This window comes from Otolemur garnettii, unplaced genomic scaffold (genome assembly GCF_000181295.1).
Source record: "Otolemur garnettii isolate 467f Iridium unplaced genomic scaffold, OtoGar3 scaffold00173, whole genome shotgun sequence".
In the NCBI taxonomy this organism is placed as follows: domain Eukaryota; kingdom Metazoa; phylum Chordata; class Mammalia; order Primates; family Galagidae; genus Otolemur; species Otolemur garnettii.
The window spans coordinates 901,004-924,592 of NW_003852568.1; the positions used below are offsets into that span (position 1 = coordinate 901,004).

At 47.6% G+C, this 23,589-nt stretch overlaps 1 non-coding gene across 1 annotated transcript; it reads right to left on the bottom strand.

The window, feature by feature from the left end:
- Positions 1-13,096: 13,096 nt before the first annotated feature.
- On the bottom strand, positions 13,097-13,200 carry LOC111728620. The gene has a single exon (XR_002775861.1). It is a non-coding gene; the product is annotated as a U6 spliceosomal RNA (small nuclear RNA).
- Positions 13,201-23,589: the final 10,389 nt, after the last annotated feature.

A 23,589-nucleotide genomic window follows, 5' to 3' on the forward strand; every position in this document is an offset into this window, starting at 1 on the left:
CAGAACAAAACGGGTTCTCATTTTATTGCTGGCAGGAATACAAAATAGCGTAGCCACTTTGACAGTTTGTCAATTTCTTACAGTGCTAAACATAATCATAATACGATCCTTTAACGTGATCATGACATAGGCACAACCATACTAGGACCAGCAATTGAATTTCTAGATATTTCCCCAACTGATTTGAAAAGTTACATTCATTTGCACAAATGTTTACAACAGGTTTGTCCATAATCTCAAAAAACTAGTAGACACCAAGGTGTCTCTTAATAAGCGAATAAACTACTTTTATATTTATATAATGGACTATTATTTAGCGCTAAGAAATAAATAATCTATGAAGCCATGCAAGGGCATGAATAAATCTTAAACGCATATTCCTAAGTTAAAGAGAAAATCTGAAAACAATATTTGCTGTATGGTTCCATTTATATAACATTCTGGAAAAGGCGAAATGACATGCCATAAACAGATAAGGAGTGGTCAGCAGTTCAGCAGAGATAAGGTCGAGGGTGGAGTAGATAAAGCACAGGTAATTTTTGAGGGAAGTGAAACTGTTCTCTGTAGTGTAATGGTGGCTACATGACCCTATGCATTCACAAAAATCCACAGGACTTTACAACACAAAGAGTGAGCCTTAATGTATGCAATTAACAAAAATATTTAGGAGTTCAGAGCATAGAATGGAATGCAGACTATGACAAAAGAATCAACTGTAACATAAATGTATAAAACAACATCATGAAAGTTGTTTCCCTCTTCATAGAGGGAGAACAGGGTGCTCACATAAGTAACTTGAAAAACGAGTAGTCTGTCAGACAAGGCAAATGTCCCTGTACACTGCACTGTATTCTGGATGATGAAGTGGTTTCCTTCGGAGGTTAACAATTCTGGGTACAGGAATGGAATGATTAAATAAGGGGATAGTGGATAGTGAGTAGGAGCCAGGTCTCTCACTGTAGAGTGGGATGTGACAAGGAAACAAGGGGGTGGGCTAGAATAGTAATGAGCAATGCATGGAAGTTGAAGACATTGACATGAATTTGTGCTTAGCTTAATATAGATAGCTATGTATGCAAATACTATGTACATACACACAGCCAGGATGCACACTGCCTGTGAAGTTGGGAAGAACGTTTCCTTGGTGTGTCTGCTCAGAAGACCTAAAAACAGTGACACCCTCATAACAGTGAGCACATGCAGGGCCCAGATCTTGGTTTCTATTATATTATCCAATGAAAGGAACTAGAGCTCCTTGAAAAAATAAATACGTCTAGGACTACGGCAGGCGATATACAAAATGAGACTGGGTCATCCTATAGTGCCTGAACGTAAGAAAGTGCTCACGCCCCCCTCCCATATCCACTGACACACACACAATGATGGCGTGTGTCAGAGGGACACAAAGGCCAACTAACTGGGAGAGCTCCCAATGGCCACAGCTGGAACAATCTGAGACAGAGAGAGAGACAGAGAGAGGTATGGGAAGGAAGGAAGGAAGGAAGGAAGGAAGGAAGGACAGGAAAGTAGGGGGGAAAAAGAATTGGATTATAATCTAAAGTGTAAAATAAATGTCCATGAGTTCAAACCAATATAAATAAATAAATAATTAAATTTAAAAATGGGGGGGTGGAATATACAAATCTCAACACAGAAGAATTCCAAATAACTCCACGGATACTCTCTGTCCCTAAGGAAACAGACATGCTAAGCCCTTAAATGTGGCTGTGCATAGTGACTTCCTGGCAAAATACATGGCATGGCCAGGGAGGGAAAAAAGTCACCCCACAGTGCAGAACCCTGACAAACAGCACCTCAGCCGAGTGATCAAGATTGATTTCAACAGCGAGGGGCAAAGTTGATGGTATGAACCCTCGGTACGATGTATGAGAATGCCACTTCACCTCTCTGCTGTCCTTCCCAGAAATCTTCACACAGTCTCATCTTGAGAAAAATATCAGACAAACCCTACTGAGAGACAGGTGATAAAATACTTCACAGATTTTCCTCAAACCAGTCAAGGCCTTTAAACTAGATGAAAGTCTGAGAAATTATTGCAGCCAAGAAGAGCCTAAGGAGCCACGATGACTAAATGTAACGTGGGATCCTGGGTATGGTCCTGGGACAGGAAAGGATTGGGCAAAACCTAAGGATGTGGGAATAAAATATTAGCCAGTCCTAATGTGTCTGTATTGGCTCATTAACTGTGATAAACGTACTGTACTAATGTAAGAGCATAAAAGAGGGAACCGGGTGCAGGGACTTTCTATACTGCCTTTATGACTTTTCCATAAATTTAAAACTATTCTCAAACTAAAAAACTTGTTGAGACAAAAAAAGGAACAAAATGCTCCTCTTCTCCAAAAACGCAAGCCCTCCCCCTCTCTGCCAATTATTTTCCTGTATTAAAACAGGCAAAACAAGATGTAGGACAGAGCTGCCAGTGCATGTAAATTCAGGGGTTCTCATCTGTGAAATGAGATTTCCCAGAGCCAAGAGACCTCACGTCCAGATCCTCTCCTCGCCAACCCGCCCTCCCCCAACCACAAACCTCATCTTTTCCTTTGGCTTTCCTAGGAACTGGTAGGACAGAGAGCTCAGGCTGAGAATCAGGGATTATAAACTTGTAGTTGTCATCCTTCTGAAGAGGGAAAACGGAGCTCCAGGCAGAGGGAGGCCTGACTGGACACCCAGAGGGCATAACATTCCCTGGTTCTGAGTGTCACCAGCTGAGAAGGTAGCCAGGGTGAGCCACAAACACCCAGCACAGAGCACACATTTCTTCATCTGACCATGAAAATAATAATAAGGCTTTCTCATTGCTCTTAAGAGGACATTATTCACTGTGGCATCCTCAGAGCCTAGAAAGGTACCTTCCTGGGACTCACTATTTAAAGAAAGAAGGAAGGGAGGGAGGCAGGGGCTCAGAATTCTATTCCCAGAAGGCTTTCCTGGCTCTATTAGCCCTTACCACTCCCTCTCCCAACAGTTGGCTGTCAAGCCCCTGTCATGTTCATTGTAAGAAAGCTGTGGTTACAAAGGTTACAGGCACCAGCACTGGTGTATTAACCACTCCCACTAGCTGAATAGACAAGGTACTCGATCTCCCTGAGCCTCAGTTTCCTCAACTGTGACATGGGAAAATGGCAGAGTCATTGGGCTGTTAGGTGAGATAATGTGGGCACAGCATTCAATACAATGCCCACTGAAAAAGCACACAAAGGGAGTTAGTAGCATGGCCTTCTGCCTTCTTCCACTGGACTGTGAGTTTCTAAGGATGAGTGTCCAAGGTCCGTCTGGCCCTGCGTGTCCAAGCCCTAGCCCCAAGGAGGTAGCACAGATGTAGGGAACACTTGGTGAATGAAGGTCTGAGGGATACAGGTGACTATGGAGGGTGTTTACAGCTGGACACCAGCCTCTAGTATGGACACCCAGGAGCACCCCTTGACTTTCCACAGGAGCAAGCATAAACAGTCTCCACACCATAAGTCCCCAACAGGCCAGGTGGCATCCCACTGTGAATGTACTGGTGAATGCCTTGCAGCAGAAATGGGGGGACCACAGCCTGAAATAATCCAGAGAGAACATATAGCAAACCCTCTGCAACCAGCCCCACGATCTGGAGAGTGAGTCACAGACAGTCAGAAGAACAGAGGTCTGGCCATTGACTCTCACCTTCCTCCCATTCCAGGGAGGGAGCCACTGGCCTCAGTGTGGGGTCCCCTGCCCTGACACTGGTGCCTGGGTGTGCTGCACTTAGCATATTTAAAGCCTTAGTAGACCGTGGTTAGGAGTCTCCCAGACTCGTGATCAGAGAATATATTGCTTATCATGAGCACCACTACTACTGATCACCCCCAGGAACACAATCCAGGAGGTGGCAACATCCAGAGAATTTCTCTACCCTCAGACTAAACATAGGAGGTGAGACAATTAAGTTTACGAACTTGCCACCATGTGCTTATGTTGGCATCTGAGTAAGGTTTCATAACCTTGATATCAAATATATCTCTCAGATGTATCCGTGACAACCTGTGGCAGTGTCTTGCTGAGTTTGTTGTTGCATGTTTTTGTATGCCATTGTGAAAGTCAGAGCTTGAATGAGTGCAGTGGTTCTCAGCCACAGCCCTTAAATACAGTTCCTGTGGGCTGTGACCCACAGGTTGAGAACTGCTGAATTAGAGCAACAAATAAGCATTAAATTTCTTGGTAAACTTAGCAAGTGTGGAAGTGAAATCAGGGACATGTTAGTCCAAGTTTATGGGGATAATGCCCTTAAGAACACGGCAGCACACAAATGGATTAACCGTTTCCCTGAGGAGAAAGAAAGCAGCACTGAAGAAGAGAGGTCAGTGTGGCCAGCAACCAGCAGATCTGACAAAAACCCTGCAAAATTTTGCAAAATTTGTCAAATTGTTGCCAGTCTACAAGAAGCACAGCAGATCAAATAAACACTGATAGAGAAACAGAAAAATCTTAACTGAAAATCTTGACCAAAAACTCATGGCTCTTGCATCACAACAATGCCCCAGTTCACACAGCACTGTCCTCCAGGGAGTTTTTAGCCAGTAAACAAATAACTATATTGGCACACCTTCCCTACTTACCTACTCTGGACACCAGTGAGTTTCTTCTTTATCCAATGTTAAAGGAAATATTGGAAGAGACACATTTTGATGATATTCAGGATATCAAGGGCAACACAGTGACAGCTCTGATGGCCATTCCGGAAAAAGAGTTCCAAAATTTAAAGGTTGGAGTAGGTGCTGGAGTCAGTGGGTAGTTTCTCTCCCTGTGAGTGCTTCAAAGGTGACCATAGTGATAGTCAGCACTTTTTCTAGAATAAGCTCTCAAACTCACGTCAGACCCATCCATTGAGGGGTGGGTCTGGACAGTGACGGGAGAAAGTCTGGAGTGAGTCCTGTATTGTGTTTCATGCAGTAATTCCCCTCACTGAGGTGTGATGGCTGTCAGCCCATTTTGGGGTGTTTTTTTTGTTGTTGTTGTTTGGTTGGTTGGTTGGTTTTTTGGCCCAGGACTGAGTTTGAACCCGCCACCTCCGGTATATGGGGCCAGCGCCGTACTCCTTGAGCCACAGGTGCTGCCTTGAAGGCAGCTTCTTATCACCCTTTCTGCAAAGACACATCAGGAAATGTTCCAGGCTGAGATGGAGTTTTTTGGGGTAGAAAGAAGGGTAGAAATGAAGATTCCTTGACATATAGCGTCACAGTCACACTGATGGTCCAGTTGCGGACCCTGCGAGTGCCACACAGTGCTCTGCTCTGCGCTGACACCAAGCACCATCCATCAGGTCTCGCATCTGCCCTGCCAAGCCAGAGGAGGACTCTGAGGGGTGGAGCTCCCAGGGGTGGTGGGTGGGAAGATCGGTTCTGACTCCGTACCCTCGACCCGGCTCTGCGGATACTCACACCACACACCGCACACCTGCGTCCTACCCAGGGGCTATGCTGCCGGATTCTGGGAGCTCATCCCAACACTGTGCCCTGGACGACGGCCATGGGACATGGGTGGGTCAGGCTTCATTTGTCCATGAGCCTAGCAGCAAAGACGATACTTTTCTATAACACACAGTCAAAGAGGCTGGGGAGTGGGGAGGGTATGTGGTACAAATTCACCGCTGCCTAACATGCTGACATTCCCAGAGAGAGAGAGAGAGAGAGAGAGAGAGACACACACACACACACACACACACGCCACCCCCGACCTACCCCCCGCTGGGAGCAGCCTCCTTGCCCCTGGCAGGGCTCTAACCTAACAGCGGAGCTCTAGCACCCAGGGCTGTCTGGGCACCAGGTCCTGTCATGCCCACCCAGGCACACCCCTGTCCTCACGAGAGGGTGGAATGTTGCCACCTGGCTTCTCCTGAGAGGTCCACAAGAAAGAATAGAAGAGAACAGCGAGGCAGGGCAGGGAGGTCTCTGGCTGCCCAGACTCCCGCAGGAGTTGCCTGGGGGGGGGGGGGTGCAGAGGGCAGCATTCAGGCTCCACTTCGCACCACTTCTAACCACGTGCTCGCTCTCTACCCCTGCCCTTTCTCATGGTCAAATTACCTTTACACAGTCACTACACATGTCTCATTATAACAGATGGGAAACAAGCCACATCCCACAGCCAGAAACACATTTTGTTCATGATTAATTAGAACTAATTGATTAGATACCTTTCCTAATGTGTGGTTTTATGGTTGGATTGAAATGGAAACCCAATCCTTCCTAGGCAAGACTCTCTGGGTGCAGAGCAGGTGCAGCTCCCAGGTCAGCCAGGGTGTCAGGAAAGGCCTCCCGACAGCACCCAGGCCTGCAGTGATAAGCCTGTGCCTTACCTGGGCACCCCGCCTGCCTCACCTGCAGGGGAAAGAGCCCAGGATGGGGCTGCAGAGCTCAGCTCTCCTGCAGCACTCAGCAAACATTTTCTGTCCCAGGCACCATGTGAGGCCCAGAGTTACAGCACTGAATGTCCTTCACAGTTCAGCAACTGAGAAACAGGTATAGAAGTGCATTGTGGGGGCTGCTTGTGGTGGGAACGCCTGCTGGACCTCAAGCCAGGGACTCCTCCAAACCAGTACTGCCCCAGATTTCCAGCTACTCTTCTCTGTGACAGGGCTCTGCTTGGAGAACCCTTTGTGGGACAGGCCTTTAACATCCTCTTTATTCAGCCTTTCAAACCAAAAGCGGCTCTACCCAAGGAAAGTTGGCCTTTGTGCCAGAGCAAGCTCGCCTGGACCTGCCTGCTTCAGAGGTAAGTCCATCAAGATTTTCCTCCAAATCCCACCATGTGCTTTGCTTTGGTTTTCACCAAACAAAATTCCACTTACCAAGCATAGTGTGAACACCTGTAAGCCCAGCACACTAGGAGTCCAAGGCAGGAGGATCACTAGAAGTCAGGGGTTTGAGACCAGCCCGGGCAATATACGAGAGACCCTGTATCTATGGAAAATGAAAAAAATTAGCCAGGTGTGGTGGCACTCACCTATAATCCCAGCTGAGGCAGGGCAATGCCTGAGCCTAGGAATTTAAGTTTGAAGTGAGCTATGATGACACGGCCACACTCCAGTCTGGGCGACAGAGGGACACCCTATAAAATAAAAACAAAAACAAACTCTGTTATAGTATACATTATATTTAACTTACATTCTTTAAACAACCTGTTCATTTTAGAAATTAGGACACTCAGGCAAAAAGAGGTTGAAGTCCCTACTGCTGTCTCTTCAGTAGCCAGTGTCATGCCCTGATCCCCATCTGGCCTCTGGCCCCACTGCCCCCCGCCCAGGGTGGAAGCTGAGTTCTTGCCTTTAGCCTCTTCTCCTACCTTTACGTCCTCAGTGAGGTCACCAAGCCAGCAGAGAATTCTGCTTTCTCTTTTTACATCTCCAGCCAATCTTGATCTCAGCTGCACTAGAAGTGACTGTAGGCCCCAAATTAACAAGGAATTCAAACAGGCCTTTCCCTCCCAGAGCTGGCTACATCCTCAGATGGGCTTCCTTCCTGGTCACCAGAGGGCCACCAGCACAGAGGCTGAAGGGCAGCCTCTTCCTCAGCCACCAAAATCAGGTCCTGCCCTTGGGCCCAACTGGTCAGCCCCATGGACAAGGCATGCCCTGTGTGAGCTGGCTCAGGCCTGCAGAAGAGGAATGCAGGTGGCCCCAAACCAGAGACAACCACATGTCCACCATGCCACTACCTTCCCTGATTTTTTATGATTATACTGAAAAATATTTTACAAAGTAAAATAAAATCAACCCATATCAAGTTTCTGTCATAAATACATCAGTGTATTTTCTTCTTGTCTCTTTACATTTTTATTTGATTCTGAGAATTTTTTTCCCTTTCTCCAAGGGCCCCAGTTTTTTTCTGTTTTTCTTAGAGATGAGGTTTCACTGCATTGCCCAGGCTGGTCTCCAACTCCTGGACTCAAGAACTCTCTGGCCTTAGCCTCACAAGGCTCTAGGATTATAGCTATGAGTCCAGCTCCTGTCCAAGGAGGGGAACATGCCTCCCCTGATGGATCCCACAGGCCTGGCTAAGCCAGTGTGGGGCAGCCATGTGACTCAGCCTATCCAATCAGAGAGCACATGGAGCCCATCTCTTACAATTCACTCTTTGCTACTAGCTGTGAACCCTGGAACTGCTCTCAAGCTTGAGAAAAAACCCTACCTTGGACCAGAACACACAAGAAGTGACACTGAGATGTGTGAAGCTAGCAACAGATCCCAGGAGCTTTGCAGGAGCCCTGGATCATACCCTTCCTGAAGCCCCACCTTCCTACCCCCAGGATTCAAGGAGGTGAGTCTTCTTGCCCACGCCTTGTGCACCACATGCATGAGTTCTGACTGACACAGCCTGTTTAACACCAGCCTGTTGGGTCTTACATTTTTAATGTAAATCTGAGTTCTCACCTCTAATTAGTTCCTTGGGCTATATTCCCAGGTATAGAACTACTAAGTCAAGGGCTTTATTTTCAAGGCTTTTGGGTACATATTGTCAAACTGCTTTCCAGAAATATTGGATCTCAAAGTATCAGGGTGATTTCCTCACCACCTAATCAATGGATGGCTATGATGTCTTAAAAGGCTTTAGTTTGATAGGTGATCAAATGCTGCATTCAAGTGCATGCAATGAGTATACTTTACAATGCAAAATTAAGCACGCATCCCTGCTGGGGACAGCAGCAAGCTCATTCCCACCATGGTCCAGAGCGCCAGAAAGAGCATGTGCCCCGAGCCACGCATGCACCATCTCCACCTGGCCACACACTCACATAGTATAGGAATGTCCCACGTGGGGATGGAGGCTGCCCCACGGAGTCTGAATCCCTACTTTTGTGGCTGGCTGGGTGGCTGAGTACACCTCCAGATGCAGGAGTAGGGATCAGGCCTACTTGCCTAGCTCTGGGCCCAAGGTCCTACCTCCTTTGTCACTGCCCATCTGCCACACCTGGTTCTCTAGCCTTCCTGGTGATTTTTGAAATAAATCCCTTTCCTGGCTAAAACAGCCAGCCTGTTTCTCTTGTCTGCAGTCAGGGGCCCTAACTAATAGGGTTCCATACTATCTCTGAACACGAATACCTGCATTGTGGAGTGGACATGCCGCACACCACACACTGTCTGCAGGGCAAGAGAGACCATTCGACCGGCTGCTCCCTCCAGGTTCCATGTCAGTGTCACCTCCTCAAGGAGCCTTCTCTGACCCCAACCAGCTAGAGCTCCTCCATTTTTCCCCTCTTCCTAACAATTTTCAAGATTCAAATTGAACTCTTTACTTGAGAAAATCTTTGCTTCACATCTTTTCCCCACTACAGTAACATGTCCATGAAGGCAGAAATCAGGGGGCATCTGGTCCCTCGTGTATCCCCATATGAAGTTTTCACATAAAGGCATCCAATGACTGTTTATGGAATGAGTGAATGAATGAACGATTAATTTAAGTTGCAGCTTTCTTCTTTTTAAAGAGAGTGCCATTCCATGTGATCTGCCTGCAGCTGTTAGACTGGCTGCACTCTGGGTCTTTCCATCTCATCTGGGGTCCTCCCTTGTCACCACCCGCCACCTGTTGCCTGAGAGGCAGATTTTGTTGTTTTCATCCAAGATCTATTGTCTTGAATTGTACTGTCTTCAGTCTCCCTTCCCTAAGTAATCCAGTTCTCCCCTCTCCTCTTCCCTTCATCAGCCTTGTGAAATGGCAGATCATTCCTCTGACATTTTACTCAAGTCAGTGGCATGTTCTTGTCCCTGGTCACTGCTCTCAGATGACTCACTGCAGCTGCACTGTGTGTTCTGGGGCACCAGAGTGATTTGCAGAGAGTCTGGGGAAGATTTTAACCTGGAACAGAATAAAGGGCAGATTGTTGCAAGCACTGGTGTGTACAAGGCACAGAAATGTCCCCAGAATATGAGACAGGAAGATCACTTCTTCTGGGACCCATTTCAGGGGCTATAATTCCATGTCTGGAAGGACTTTGACTGGGGAGAGCCAGGGAGCTGCTCCCGGGGGCTGCCCAGCAGAGCGGGCATTTCCAGCAGCCACTGCAGGCCTGTTTTGCAGAGCAGGGTTCACATGCTTGGGTCAGAGCAGATCATACGTCACGGGGAAGTGAGGTGAGCCATCCCTAGCTATGTTCTCTCTGCCCCTGCTCTGCTGAGGGTCAGCCTGGCCTCTAAGTAAATTTAAAAGAGATGCCACATATCAGACAGGCCTGGGTGCCCCCACATGAGGGCTTTCGATTTCACCTACAGCCCTGCTCCAAGCTCCCAGATGGAGGGGCCCAGCCCTTTAGAAGTCCCAGGGGTCCAGTGACCAGCCTTCCTTCCACAGCCACCAGACTCACACAGGTGAGGCATGAGCTGCCTGCACATCTGCTGCTATGTAACCAATCACCCTAGAACTTGGTGATTAAAACCAGGGTGACACTGTGTGTGTCCCCAGGACAGCTCGTCTCTGCACTGCTTAGTGTCACCCAGGGTTGGGGCTGGAACCCTTGAAGTCTGCCCCCTTCCACCATGGCAGTCAGTGTCAGCCACCAGCGGGGATCTCCGCCGCACCTCCATGCGGCTGCTCGGGTCCCTTGGCTTGCTCACAGCATGGCAGCTGCATTCTCCAAGAGAGCTTCCCAACAGGGCAAGGGGTGACCAAACCTCAGAAGTCACCAGATTTGAGGGAGAAAGCAGAGCCCCATCCCTGCACAGCAGAGCCAGCATCACAGTGGGATGCGTAGGGCAGCCGCCTTTGTAAACCCATGAAAAGGCTGTGAACCGCAGTAGGTGCTCCAGAGGGTCTCAGCAGGTGGTTCTTGCGATACAGTTTGGATTTGGCCATTTGATCACAGGTTTATTTTCTTTTTTTGCAGTTTTGGCCTGGGACCGGGCTTGAACCCGCCACCTCTAGCATATGGGGCCAGCACCCCATATGAGCCACAGGCACTGCCCTACGTGTACTTTCTTATACACTATGAGTTTTAAGCTCTGTATTAGTTACCTATTGCTATCTGACAAATTCCCCAAAGCTTAGTGGCACACTAAGCACACACTTATCATCACATGGTTTCCATGGGATGGGAATCCCAGCACAGCTCGGTGGACTCAGCGTCCCCCACAAGCCACAGTAGAGCCCTGTGGTCATCACAGGGTCAGATGGGAGTGGAGCTGCTTGCAGCCTCACTCACCTCGTGAGCACTCACTGGCTACTGGACAGAGATCACCTGCACTCCTTCCCACACAGGCTTCTGCAACAGGGCACCTTGCCCCAGCATAGCCAGAAAGCCTAGAAGGCGGTAGGGAGAGAAGCCCGACCACAGGCACAACAAGCCATAGCCTCCCCTGCATACTGCAATGTAGAATTGAGTCTCTGTCCAGGGGAAAAGACCTGGGGGCCTGACCTGTGGGAGCGGCACATCTGACAAATTCTAAGTTTTGGGGAAGTGGGGAATTTGTTTTGGGGCAGTCTCAGATGCTGTGACCACAGCATGCAGGGTCCCTGGGCCAGGACCCCGGCTTCTCCCAGGAGAGAATAGACGTGATGAACGGCAGGTGCCCTTCAGACATACTCTGAATCAAGTCTTGGGCGTGGGCCCATACGAGAAGGACGACGCAGCATGCAGTTGTGCAGAATTTAGTTTGTGGAACTGTTTAAAAACCTGACGCACACCCAGCAACTTCAGTTCATTTGTGTTTTAATCGTGATCTCTTTCAATTTCATATGTTAAACTTTACCAGGCATGTTATGACATAAACAGGATAGACATGAGAATATTTAAACATGTTCGTGACTATAATTCTTTTAAGAAAAATTTTCTCCTTCCTTGATTGCAGTAGATGTATTTCTCAGAGCCCATCACGCTTTCTGTTACATTGAACTTACTCTTTATGCTCTGTATTCACTCCTTACCCCTCCAGCCTTTGGTGATTCTGCAAGCCTCTTTTCACTTGATGAGCCCTGACCTTGCCCTCAGTCACCTCCAATGGGTGAGGTTTTATGGCTTCCTTGGGGAGGTGCTCTGTGAACCCCAGGACACTCATGCCTAGGCCAGCAGGTCCCGGGGAGCCTCCACCGCTGCCCTCAGCAACCCTGCAGCTCCCCCTGAGGCCTGTGGGTTATATGGATGAGTGCCAGCCCAGCTTATAGGGGTCTTTAAGATGCGACCCTCTTTTGATTTTTCCCTTCCCTTTTTCTCTTCGGCTGTTTTTCTGGATAACACCAAGGCTCGCAGAGCTTTTCCTCCACCCATACTTGGACATCCTCAGGGCCATGCTTATGCCATTCTTTCTCAGTTTTCAAAACACGTCCAATTAAAACAAACACCTGGTAATTGTTGAGTTTCCCATTCCTGTGGCGTTCTCGTCCCTCAATTAGCACCATGTTGGGGAGAGATCCCAATTGTTTTAACTCAGAGCCTAAGTTTTCTTTTATGATTTTTCAGCTTTTTATGTTTAAAACACTTACGGATTCAAGGGAAGTCACAAAGATAGTAGGAAGAGGTCCCCTGGAGCTTTTGCTCAGTTTCATATAAGAGTTACATTTTCCATAGGGTAGGACAATATCAAAACCAGGGAACTAACATTGCTGTAAGGTGTGTGTGTATAGTTCTCTGATCACACGCATGGGTTTAGGCAACAGCCACTGCGATGGGACACAGAAGTGCTCCATCAACACAAAGTTCTCCTTCTAAAATCATCACACCCACCACCCACCCCCACATCCCTAAGCCCCGGCAATGTGCGTTCAGTCTTCACAACTCTACCGTTTGAGAATGTTTAATAAATGGAATCACACAGAATGTGACCTTTTGCAGTTAGCTTGTTTAACTTAGTAGCCAAGTGTCCTTAAGTCAGTCGAAGCTGTTGAGTACGTCAGTAGTCAGTTCCTCAGTACAGGGAACCGCACTGCTCAGGCGTACCACAGTTTAACTTTTCACCTTTTGAGGGACAAATTGGTTGTTTTCAGTTTGGGCTATCACAAATGAAGCTGTTAAAAACATTCTGTACAGATTTTTGTTTGAACATTTTTTTTTAATCTGGGTAAATATCCAAAATGATTCCTGGGTAGGTGTTTTTTCCTTTTTTCTTTTTTTTTCAATATCGAAAAAAAATACAGAACGCTTCACAAATTTGCATGTCATCCTGGCACAGGGGCCATGCTAATCTTCTCTGTATCATTCTGGGTAGTTGTTTTTTAAAGACATTTCCAAGCTATTTTTCAGAATGGCTGTACCATTTTACATTTCAGCCAACAATTATGAGAGATCCGATTTCTTCACATCCTCACCAGCATTTGGTATTGTCATTATATTTTTTATTTTAGCTGTTTCAATAGTACAACATAAATAAGAAATTAAACAAATGGGAAATAACATCTCTTAAATTATATTTTCTAGCAGCTACTAATGTTAAACCTCTTTTCATGGCTTAACGACCATCTACATAATCGCTTTGGTGAAACGGCTTTTCTTATCTTCTAGTTAGATTGTTTGTGGTTTTTAATGTTAAAATTTGAAAATTTTGTGGACACAAGTCCTTTGTCAGATACATGATTTGCATTTTTTTCTTTTCTCAGTCTGGCCTGGCTTCCTCCTTAACAAAACTTGTCAAATAGCGAACATTTTTAATTGTGATGTAGTCTGAGCATCAGTTTTTTTCTTTTATGAATCATACTTTTGGTGTCACCAAGGCCAAAGTGCCAAAGATTTTCTACATAAGTTATTTTGTGCTAAAAGTTCTATAGTTTTACATTTTACATTTAATTCAGTGATCTACTTTGAGCTAATTTTGTTATAAGGTTTTTTTTTTTTTTTTTTTTGCTTATGGATAACCTAATTTCTCCACACCAATCATTGAAAAGACCATCCTTACTCCATTGTACAGCATAATAGAAACAATATGGGTGAGCTTGAAATACATCATGCAAAGTAACAAAAAAGTAGATGTAAATATTATAACACTTTATGAGTATAAAATTCTGGAAACCTGAGTGCAGTGTAGAAACTCTACCTCCATTTACATCCCTTTAACTTCTCCCATTTGCTATATAATTGTCTTGAATATTTTGTCTACATACTTTCAGAATTGCATCGAATAGTATTATGATTTTGTTTCAACCATCGAACATAATTTAGAACTGAAAAGTGAAGAAAAGTCTGTTGTTTTTATCTGTACTTTATCTCCTTTTGTTCTTTCTTCTCTCCTAATGTTCTAGAATCCTTCTTACGTCGTTTTATTTCTGTTTAGATAACTCCCCTTAAACATTCTTTTAAGGTAGGCTTGTTGGTGATGAATTTCCCTTCTCTGGACAAGATCTTGATTTCCTTTCGTTCCTAAAGTCATTTTTACTGGATATAGGATTTGGGTTGACAGTATTTAAAAGAAATTGTGCCAATTTCTCCTAACCCCCATGAATTCTGATGATACATTTATTGACATTCTAATAGTTTTTCCCCAATAAATAAAATGTCATTTTTACATACTGCTTTAAAGATTCTTTTCTCTGTCTTTAGTTTTTAGGAGTTTGATTATAATGTGTCTTGCAATAAATTTCTTTGACTTTGTCTTGTTTGCAAGGTATGCTTAACTTCTTGAATCTCTAGATTTAAGTATTTTGCCAAACTTTTCGGCCATTCTTTCTTTTTTTTTTTTTTTTAATGAGTCTTACTATGTTACCCTAGGTGGAGTGCTGTGGCATCACAGCTCACAACAACCTCAAATTCTTGGGCTTCAGCTATTCTCTTTCCTCAACTTCCCAAGTAGCTGGGACTACAGGCGCCCACCACAATGCCTGGCTATTTTTTAATTGTAGTTGTCATTGTCGTTTTAGCAGGTTTGAACCTGCCAGCCCCAGTGTATGTGGCCAGCACCCTAACCACTGAACTACAGGCACAGAGCCAACCATTATTTCTTAAACACCTTTTCAGAACTCCTGTCTTTTCCCTTTTCTCTGTAATTTTGATGACACACGTCAGATCATTTGTCAAAATCTATTGTGCTCATGATTGTTCATTTTATTTTTCAGTCTATTTTTCTGTTCTTATATATTGGGCCATTTCTTTTTTTCTATCTTTAAGTTCACTGATTCTTTCCTCTGTAGAGTCCGTTCTGCAGTTGAGCCCATCGACTGAATATTTTTTTTATTTCAGTCATTACATTTTTCAGTCTCAAAATTTTCATTTGGTTCTTTACATCTATTTCTTGGCTGTGATTTTAATTTTTTCATTTGTTTCAACCACATTTGCAACTGCTTGTGAAATCATTTTACGATGGCTGCTTTAGAAACCATTTTCCAATAATTCCAACGTCTTAGCTCAGTGTGGGCATCTGCTAATTGTCTTTTCTCATTTAAATTGATATGTTTCTGATTCTTAATTAACAGAGTATGTTTTGCTCATACCTGGATATTTCGGTATTTTTCTCTGAGACTTCAGAAGTTACTAAATGCCAGTGGTGGAGTAGAAATGCTACCTCCCGACCACCAAGTGGAGGTTGAAGTCCGATCCCCACTGCCCATACTGAGATCCCAGGGATGGTGGACAGAGCAGGGACATCTTTTAACCGTGGCTGAGGCTTCCCCTCTTTGCTTGGAGGCAAAGGGTGCAAGTTTTTCTGTGATTTTATTAGGGCAGAGGGTTATTATCTAAATGTTATTGTCACACTAGGCTTCCTTTCTGATCCTTTAGCTAGAAGAGCAGGTGTTTCATAGACCTTTTCTTCTTCATTCCCAGGGGCATTTCTAGGTTGCTGGCTTCCCCAGCACCCAATCTAAGATATGAAAAAAAATCAGGGAATTCACTACTCTGTTGTTCAAGATCCTGGCCAGATTGCCTCCTCTCTCCTCCTTTCAGGGTCTGCCTATGTTTCTTTTATACATAATGCCCGGTACTTTTAGCTGTACTTAGCAAGAGGAATAGGGAGAAGTGCAACCATTGTCCAGGAACCAGAAATGACCCAGCCTTTACTGTGAAAGTGGACGGCTGGAAGCCCTGGCTGAGCTACCTCCCCACATGAGCTCCTTCCTAGTGGAGGAGCAAGGGCCACCTGCCACCTGGCCCCTATCTCCTTGTCAGCCACTCCCATAGACTGAGAGACCCTTCAGGGCAATGTCAATAGCTTTTTTATCTTAAATTACTCAAGGCCCAGGAACAGATTACGACAACTGAGTCGTAGCATCTTTGCTCACTGGATTTCTTTATAACAACTCTGTCCCCCATCCCTTTACTGATTATGGGGTATGAGAGGCAGGAAATGCTCTCTGGCTCCAACCCTTCCTCTGTGGCTGAGTCTGGAGAAGGACAGTACCTAGAACAGCGTCCCTGGACTCCAGTGTGGCTGAGATCCCCTTGAGCACTCATTTCTGTGTGGCCTCCTGGGCCCTCCAGAGAGGTTCTTCTTCTCTATCTTTGCTTTTTAACCAGCTTCTCCAGGAGACTCAAAAACCCAAATCTAAGAGGTGACCTAAGGGTAAAGGATGTGCTTGCATTCGATGGACGCAGTGGGATTCATGGAGAGCTCATGAGCCTCCCCAGAGCCCAGCACAGTGCGGGGCATAGCAAAGGGGCCCGGGGAACAGTTGTTGAGTGAAGTAACAAGCCACGTCCTCCTCCCACTGCTTGCCTGAGTCTGAAAACCTTGTATTGTCACAGCAAGTTCTGCCTGCCAAAGACACAGGGCGGAGCAGGTGAGTAATGTGGCCAACGTCATGCAGATTGAAACCTGATGCACCATGAGCGCTGCCTTGTCACCACATGTGTCAGCAGGAATCTCCTTTCCCTGTGGAAAGTGATTTTGAATTATTGTAAGAAAGAGGCAGTTTGGTTGGACAGGAGCAAACAAGAAAATCAGTGTGAAGCCACTTTGTTAATGTAGAAAGGTTATATAGATCTCAGACTCATTCAATAATAGTATAAATATCGTCATGACTGTCTTAATTATAACTGTGATTGCTGCTAACATGTACATTCCTGAGCATTTCAGCAGCACTGGGAAGCTCCCCAGCCTTCTGTTTCAGCCTCTATCTGTTACATCCATCAATATTTTCTTCTATTCCCCACCCTAGGCCCCCGGATTAACCATGAAACCCTGAAGTTTTCTTTTAAAAATTAGCATTTTGCTTAATACCTGTTCCAAGTCCTGACGATTCGAAACAGAGAGTTTCTAAAATGTGTATTTTTATGACTGGAAAACCTTCATCCCCCATACAAAATTCATGCTGTAAACTGGTATGTTTAGATTGTAAAAATTAAGAAAAAATATGTACGGCTCGGCGCCTATAGCTCAACCAGCTAAGCGCCAGCCACGTACACCTAAGGTGGCGGGTTCAAATCCCCAGCCCGGACCCGCCAAACAACAATGACGGCTGCAACCAAAAAATAGCCGGGCGTTGTGGCGGGCGCCTGTGGTCCCAGCTACTTGGGAGGTGGAGGCAGGAGACTTGCTAGAGCCCAGGAGTTGGAGGTTGCTGTGAGCTGTAATGCCACGGCACTCTACCCAGGGGGATAGCTTGAGGCTCTGTCTCAAAAAAAAAAAGAAAGAAAGAAAAAATATGTACATACTCTCTCTATAAAATATGTATGTGCATACATATACACACACATGTATATATGTAAGTAATTAAAGCCAGGAAAAGTAGAACTGGTAGAATTAAAATTCAACCATATAGGGCATAATTTATTATAAAATTTATGTTGATTCTGAGCTTTCTAGTGGCTAAAGGCAAAAAGAAACAAGCATCAAGGAAGGAAATAGCTCCTCAGGATAGACAAGCTTAACTTAGAGAAAGTGTGATGGATGGATGGATTAGTTGCTGGATGAATTAATTAACTCAGGATGGATGGATTAGTTGTTAGATTAATTGACTCACTGAAAGGTTTTCTTCAAAAGCCCCCTTTGGATCCCGAGGCAAGTCTCCCTAAGCTTGGTCCACTGCACTCCCTCCGAGCAGTCGCACTCCTCTCCCCATACACACTCAGACACCTTCACGATGCACCTGCTGCTCCAGCACAGACCTATCTGGCCCCTAACCCAGACCTCCTCCGCCTTCCCTACTGCCGTACCCAGGCATCCCACCATCAGTCAAACTGGTGTTAGCCCGAATCTCTGTGCGTGGTCCCAGCAAGCTGACCACAGCCCCGGAGCTGCTCTGTCTCTTCTGTCTCCTAAATATGCATCTCCCAAGTCAGCATGTCCCTGCCGCCTCCAGCCCCAGCCTGGTAGTCTGTCCTGGAATCTCCTTACCACCCCTGGAATCCCTTCCCCACACCACAGCAGGGTGGCCCCACAGAACAGAGCACCTGCCCCTGCTCGTGCCCAGCTCAGCAGTTCCACAGACCCTGAGGGAAAGTCCAGCCTCCTAACCCAGCAACACAGAGCCCACAGCCCGCTGTGGGCAACACGGGGTACGCCTGTGGCCTTGGTAAGGGAGTCAACTGCCCAGGTTCAGATCCTGCATGACCTTGAGCAAGTTCCTGGACCTCACTGGCCCCAGAACCCTCAGCACTAAACTGGGAATACCCAGAGAACCCACCTCATGGGGTTTTATGAGGATTAAATGAGGTAACAGGTGTACTAATGTGTACAGAAGCTTGCACCTGACACGTGTAAGTGCTCGCTATTCTTGGCTATTTACAAGCCACTGCAGCTGCTGACCCTGTGCCCTCTTTGATGCAGTCTACCCATGGCCTCACAGATGACAGACCTAAGCAAGGTTTTTAAGAATGAAAAGAAGTTTTCTGGAACATTCCAGACATAAGGAAGATCCAGAACAAAGCACGGAGGCATGAAGCAGCCCCAGGTAGACTGCAGCTCTCCACAAAGAAGACGCCAAAGCACACACTTCATCAGATCCAGGACGCAGCTGGCTCAGAAAAAGTTCTGGTGAAGATGATGGTGATGGTGATGGTGATGATGATGATGACAGCAGAGGATGAAGAGGAGGAGGAGGAAAGTTGAAGAAGAAGAAAGAGAAGGAGAAACCGTGGACAGAGAAGCAGGGGAAGAAAATAATCACCACCATGGGCAGGCACGCTCCTGCCTCAGGCGCCTGCCCTCTGTCGGGACCACTCCCACCCAGCCGTGTGGCTCCCTCCTGCACCTTCCCAGGCCTCTGTTCAACACCTCAGATCAGAAGGGCCTTTCCTGCCCAGCAAATCCAAAACAGCACCATCCTCACCACTGTACACCTGCTCTGCCCCATCCCACCTGACGTAGTTCACATGTATTTGTTTGTACCACACGGGCTCCACCTGGCTCCCACCTCAACGGAATGCTCCACGGGTCAGAACCAGGTCTGTCTGGTTCACAGCATCATCCTCAGGGTACTGATCAGTGCCTGCTGCATATAAGTTCTTAACAATTGCACTATAAAGACATGGAAGACAGTGGGGGAGGGACTGTCATCATTGGTGTCACCCAGCAGCCCAGATCGTGAAGACACAGCAGCAATCCACACCAGACAAGGATGATGACAGAGCAGAGCCTCCATGGAGTGGCCTAGACTCTGGCCGGATGCTGGACCCTCCCAGAAATGACCAGTGTCAGAGGTGGTAGGTATGCTGACTACCCTGATTTGACCATTACACAATACATACATGTATGAAGACATCACCTTATACCCTTGGAATATGTGTCATTACTTTGTGTCAATAAAAGTAAAATACCAATGTCAGGGGCCCACCCAAAGCTCTGGAGGTAGGGCTGATATCTCTCAGTACATTGCAGGCCCCCAGGGGATCTTGACTGCCAGCCAAGCTTCATGACCCAACTGGGAAAGTGGAGACAGGCTGGGGAGCAAGTGTAAGGCTCAGGCTCCTGGACTGCCACCTATGACCCTGCCCCACAGACACCCTCCCCTCCCCCACAGGTCTGCAGCCTCTATCCCCGGAAATGTATGTATCCATTAAGGAGGCAAGTGATTTGTCAGGGCTGGGGGAATTGGGACACACCCCCCACTGCTGGCACCCCAGGACCACCCTCTGCAGAGGCCCTGGAGGGAGAAGGGAGGTGGTCCTCCTGCCTGAGAGTCTAGCCAGGCCCTCAGGCTCTGAGGCTCTGCCCACTACCTTCTAGAGGCCTCCTAGGGGCTCTGCCCCAAGGAAGAGGAAATGGGTCTATTTCACTGTTTCTCGTCAGTTCTGTTAAAAGGGAGTTGTCCTCCTGTAGAAACTGGTGGTGAGAAAGGCCCAGGACGTGGCTGGAAAGAAAGACGGGGCCTCCTGACAGAGATGGCACTCCATCTGTGATGCGGAGGCACAGGGGACGTCCAGGATGGGTTAGGGACAGGGAGAACAGTCTGGGGCATCTCCTCATGCTATGCTGTGCCCCTGCAAGCTTCCAGTAGCCTCCTTCAAGTAGACAGATGAGGATGGAGGGGAAAGTTTTATGGGTGCCCCTCTCGCTGCCCACCTCCCTGTGCTCCTCCCTCTTCTGATCTGTCTTGAAGCCCAGCCCTGGGCCAGCCCCAACCAACAATAGCTGCAACTTGTGACCTTGTGCAGAGCTTCTCCCAGCCTAGCCCTTGTGAAGAGCAGGTAGCTCCAGCTGGGGGGTGGCAGGGCACACCCTGGCCAGGCTTTCCTTGTCAGAAACAAATGGCCACCCGCCACCACTAGTGATCTGCTTTTTGCCAGACATAATGTGCTAGGATGGCTTGATGCTTTTTAAAAAGTAAATAAAGGGTTGCATGTTTTTTTGGTTTTTTGTTTTTAAGTAAAAAAGCTTTAACTTGAACCTCTCTAGTGTGTGACTGGCCCCAGAATTCCTGGACAGCAAAGGAAGGGAGGACACGAGGTCTTGGGGGTTTCCTGCTAGCTGGAATCCATGTGACAAATGACAGAACCTGCTTTTCCAACTGGCCCAGCCTGGAGACTGAATCTGAGGACAGGTGCTGAAACCCCTCTCTCAAAGATTACCTGGAACTTTAACTGTGAGCCCCCCACTGGTTCTCAGCTCACATCTGGAGCAGACATTTTCCTTCTAAAACAAAGGCTGGGTATCCACGTGCCAAAACAAAAACAACACGCCAGCCTGTCAGGATGGTGCCATATGAGTTAGCCTGTAAGAAGTAGGCAAAAGTCCCAGGGGTAGGCGGCCTTCCTCATATAAACAACAGCAGCACAAGGATAACAAAACCTCCCTAGAAGGAAACCTTTTATTTCTTCTCCCTACCCCCTTCCTTCCTACAACTAATAGGCATGGCTTAGAGGTTCAGCAGCCATCTGAGGCCTTGTGGCCATGAGGCAACATGCCTGTGATCAGAGAGCACGCACACAGGCGGCACCAGGAAGGCAGAGCCTGCCCCCCTCAGGGTATGGCCCAGCATTCCACCCCACCAAAGGGGGCCTGCTGTCAGAGGTCTGAGATGAGGGAGCCGGACTCCATACTAGCTGCTCTCACTGGCCTTCCTGGGACATGAAGCTTGCTATACTTGTCACCAGCACGCTTCTCTGGACTCCCTCCTCAGGGCGCCTTACCTCAGTGACACTCCCCCTTCCCAGCACCTGAACTCTGTCTCTTCATCTCCCCCGTCTCTCCTCTCCCTGACTGGCCCTTTAGATTTTTGACTCTTCAGAAGTGTCTGCTCCAGAGCCTTTGCACATGCCACTCTTTCCACCTGGACTTTTTTTTTTTTTGCCTGGGGATTCCTGGAGAAGTCTCCAAGGGGTGGCCCATTGGGCCAGCTGCCCCATGCATGCCCTCACCTGGGAGTCCCCCCCACCACAGTGTGCTCAGATCTGCCACCTTGCGCTGTTCCAGGAGCTGCAGGAGACTTTGACCAGAGATGGGGTCTTTACATTCCCTGCTGCATCCAGGATCAAGCGTGGTTCCTGACACATAGTAGATGTCTAAGAAATGAGTGAATAAATCAACAGTGTCCCATAGCAGGACAAGAGCCCATAACACAAACAGACCCTCCCCTGGTAGGTCTGAGAGGCCTTGACCTGAGGGACAGGTGGGTGTTAACAGGTGGGAATAGCAAAGAAGGACGGTCAGACCAAGGGGACAGAGAATGGTGTGCCACTGCCCAGGGGACAGAGAACAGTGTCCCAAGGCCCTGTGAGGAGGGCGGAGAGTGGAGGTGGTGGGGGGTGGCAGGGCTAGGCCATACCAGTTCTTCATTTGGGAAACTGGAGAGGAGCCCACAGTGCACTTGCTGGTGTTTTCAAAGCCCTCTGCCCTCAGTATGAGAGATGCCGGGGGCAGTGTGCACACTGAACCCCCACAGGAGGCCCAAGGAAGAGCCGGAGGACACTCACCTCTGCAGCTCACCTGTGCAACCCCTGTGACCCCACAAGGAGGATACCGAGGCACAGGCAGCTGAAAGCCTGTCTGGATCACAGGGCTGGTGCGTGGGGGGATCGGGGCGGGGTGGCAGCAGGGATGGGAAGCAGCAAAGCACAGGAGCTCCCAGAGGGGTGGGTGGATGGGAGATGGAATCTGAGGCGAAGCAGGAACAGTGCTGAGATTTGCTGATGCCGGGTGATGCAGTGTACACAGGCCACCTCGCCACCCCTTTGCCGCCTGTGGGATTAGTGACCCTCAGGTCACCAGGGATCTTGGCTACAGCTGCTTCCATGTCTTTTCGAGGACAGACACCAGACAAGAGCAAGGGGAGAAATGGTTAGAACTGAGAACACGGGGACCTGGTCTAGATGGACCACTTGGGAGAAATTCTTCCACAAAGGGCAGGAGCGGGCAGCTCAGTAGCTGGCAGTGTGGAGGGAGCGCAGGCAAGGCCTTCTCCTCGTTCTAGGCGGTAGACGCCCCAAGCACACCTGCAGTCTCCCTTCTTCCTTCCTTAGCCCTGTTCTTCCTCCCCTCTCCGCACAAGGAGCTGCTCTGGGAACTCACTGTTTATCACTGCCGTGCATATTTTACATTTTTACTACATATTGATTCATCCAGAAACATTTTAAGTCTCATTTTATGGATTTTTTTATCCTCATATAAATGATATGATCCTGTTGGTGTCTTCTGGGAACATTCTTTTTTTCACATTATGATTCAGAAGATCTGTCGATGCCGATGACGGTGACTCTACTGTCACTGCCACAGCTTCTCCGTGTGCCCATCCCCCTCTGTCTCCCTCTGCTTACTGCTGATGCAAGGTTCTGCCCGTGCAGTGTGCTGCAAAGGACATTCCTGGGCCTGCCACCCACTGCCTGCGCACTGGTGTTTCTCCTGGGCAGAGACCTGTGGGTGGATGGCTGGGCCACGGGCATCTCCACCTTTACCAGGACTCAGTAGACACTGTGTCCACATGCACTTCCGTGGGCAGCTTGGGAAGTCCCTCGTCCCCTCCCCTTCTGCACTTGGTGTTGTTAGCCTGCTGGGGTTGTGAGATTGCTGAATTGCCCACTGAAAGGCTTCTGTGAGAGAGGAATTAAATACAGGATGGAGGAGTGTAGGCTGCCGTGAGGGCTGGGGAGAAAGTAATCAGACAGAGGGCTTCAGGGGGGACATACACCCTCTATATACAAAACCCTCTTCATCCAAAGGCCAGCTGGAAACTTCCTGTTTGCATTTGGAGAGATGGCATAGCCTCAGGATTGCCCCCACCCCCTCCTAGCTGACCCCTCCTGCTCCCACTCTGCATCCAT